This window comes from Orycteropus afer, unplaced genomic scaffold (genome assembly GCF_000298275.1).
Source record: "Orycteropus afer afer isolate SDZICR_OR568_19922 unplaced genomic scaffold, OryAfe1.0 scaffold00214, whole genome shotgun sequence".
Lineage (NCBI taxonomy): Eukaryota > Metazoa > Chordata > Mammalia > Tubulidentata > Orycteropodidae > Orycteropus > Orycteropus afer.
The window spans coordinates 4,079,021-4,081,739 of record NW_006921801.1 but is presented as its reverse complement, the minus strand read 5'-3'; positions in this window follow the sequence as shown (position 1 = coordinate 4,081,739).

The window sequence follows — 2,719 nt, the reverse complement described above, 5'->3', positions numbered from 1 at the left end:
CTGAGGAGTGGCTGGTGGGTTTGAACCGCCAGCCTTTTGGTTAGCAGTCAAGTGCCTTAGGCATTAAGCTACCAGAGCTCCCTATTAAGTGTGCTAATGTGGGCATTAATTTACCTCATCTGTACAACGGCGATAATAGTGCTGCCTCTTGTTGCTGTTGTGTTGTTAGGTGCGTTGGAGTCGGCTCGACTCACAGCGACCCCGGTGTACAATAGAACGAAACACTGTCGGGTCCTGTGTCGGCCTCACAATCCTTGCTATACCTGAGCCCATGGTCGCAACCATTGTCAGCCGGTGTTTCACTGCTGTCGAGTCCAATCCAACTCATAGCGACCCCTCCTTGGGTTTCCCAGGCGGTATCTCTACAGATGTAGATTGCCCAGTCTTCCTTCCGAGAAATGGTTGGTGGGTTTGATAGGGATGCTTAAATAAGGAGGCCTGGTGGCGCAGTGATTTAGCGCTCGGCGCTAACCGAAAGATCAGCGCTTGGAACCCATCGGCGGCTCCACGGGAGAAACACGTGGCTGTCTGCTTCCGAAAAGATTTACAGCCTTGGAAACCCAATGGGATAGTTCTTTCCCCTGTATGGGCCACCATGAGTCAGAATCCACTCGATGGCAATAGGTTTGGTAATGATTAAGTATATCTTTAATGTTATTTCTTTTGTCTTTTTGCTATGGATAGTCCTCTCCTGTTTTTGAATGTGTAAAATACATTTTATTTTTTCCTTAATATTTAGCGAATTAATACTTGTGACAGGTGACAAATAAAATAGAGTTCTTGATGAAAAGCAAAATCCACTGTGATTTTCCCTGGGCTCTTGAAGGAAAGTGGTACCATTCAGATCACACGGATTCTCCATTTTTATACTCTGTTGATCTATACAATCATTTAACATTTTAATTTGTTGTATGACTTGTGCAGATTTTTCATTTATCTGGAATTTTCTTGTGGACTTTTTAAGTTGAAAAGAATAGAGTGCCTTTAACTCCCTCCCCCCATTGGAAATACCTTTTAATAACAACATGAACAGCAACTATACACATGGAACATACCAGATGGAATAGCCACCCCACTGTCATGGAGTCTATTCCAACTCACCTACACCTTTTTTAACCTTCCAATCACAGAGCCTCTTCTCTGTGCACACACACACACACACCCGCTTTTTTTTTTTTTTTTTTAACTTCAAGACTTCTGGAGACAGCCCTCTTCCACTTTAGGTTGATGGTTCTGTCCATCAGCTGCAGAGGTGACACTGTTAGACTTTCCTTAATTCTTTTCCTCAGAACTGTTTCTTGGAACCCATGCCATTCTCTTTCTTGTCTTTCTCCCTTTTGCCTGAGTACATTCTCAAAGATCTTTCTAAGAAAAAGGTATGCACCAAATAAACTGATTCCTTGCATGGCTGAAAATATTCTGCCTTTGCCACAGCAGATTGATAGGGTCATCCTTAACAGAATAATTCTTCTTAAAAACCCTTCTTCTTTCTTTTTATTTTCCAATTTTGTATGTCCTCTTACATGTTTAATAGGCATCTCATGTTTCAAGGTCTGAGAGTAGTTTCCTGCAGGGAATTTCATGTCCCCAACAATGTGCTGGTATTCCCATCAATCAGGAAAATTCAAGGTCCAGCATCCTTCATAGTAGTTTTGGGGCCTCAGTGACTGACTCCTTAATACATGGTTAATGATTGATTGAATCACTAAATATATATGGCTCATCCCCCTCCCTCCTTTTTCCCCCCTGAAGTTAGTTCATTAGGTGTGGTCCTTGGGCTCCCATCTCATTTGCAAGTACTTGCAAATTTGTTTAAGTACAGCGATAATGCTCCTTTGAAGCAAGGATGGCAAGATTTTGTCTTAGGAACTTTCAACATGTTGTAAGGAGAGACCTAATGTCTCTGGAGAAGGGCATCATGCTTGGTAAGATGGAGGGTTAGTGAAAACGAAAACCCTCAGAATGAGCTGGATCAACACAGTAGCTGTAACAATGGGCTCAAACAAAGCAACGATTGTGAGCATGGCGCAGCACCAGTTAGTGTTTTGTTCTGTTGAATATAGGGTGTTGGGCAATCTACTTCCATGGTGATACCGCCTCAGAAACCCAAGGAGGGGTTGCTATGAGTGAAATCTGGCTCAACAGCACATAACAACAACAACAACATGAGTCCGAACTGACTAGACAGAATCTGACTACAAGTATTGCCTGGCTTTTCTTTTTTTTTAAAGTTATCTTGGATTGCCAAGGGCTTTTTTTTTTTCAGTTCTATTGTGATTTGGGTGAAAGTTCGCAGACAGAGCAAATTCATTTTCCATATAGTAGTTCATGCACGTTTTGTTTCAAGTCGTTGACTGCAATTCCTCACAGTATAACAGCTCTCCTCCCACTTTCTTCCCTTAGTTACCTCTTCCTTGTGTCTTTCTTTCCAGTGCATTCCTGCCCCCTCATCTCCCTGTGCAAACACTGGCCTGTTCTCCCACTGCTGATAATTCATGGCTCTAAGCAATGTATCTGCCTGATGTAAATGTTCACCCTGTATACCTCTCTGTTGTTTGGCTGGAAGCCACAGGAGTGAGTTCAGTTCCAGATCTGAAGGATAAGGAAGGGCCATAGTCTCAGGGGTCTCACCAGGCTCTATCAGACCAGTAAACCTGGTCTCTCTCCCTTCTTTTTTTTTTTTTTTTTTTAATGATTTTAAGTTGTGTTCTACATTGTT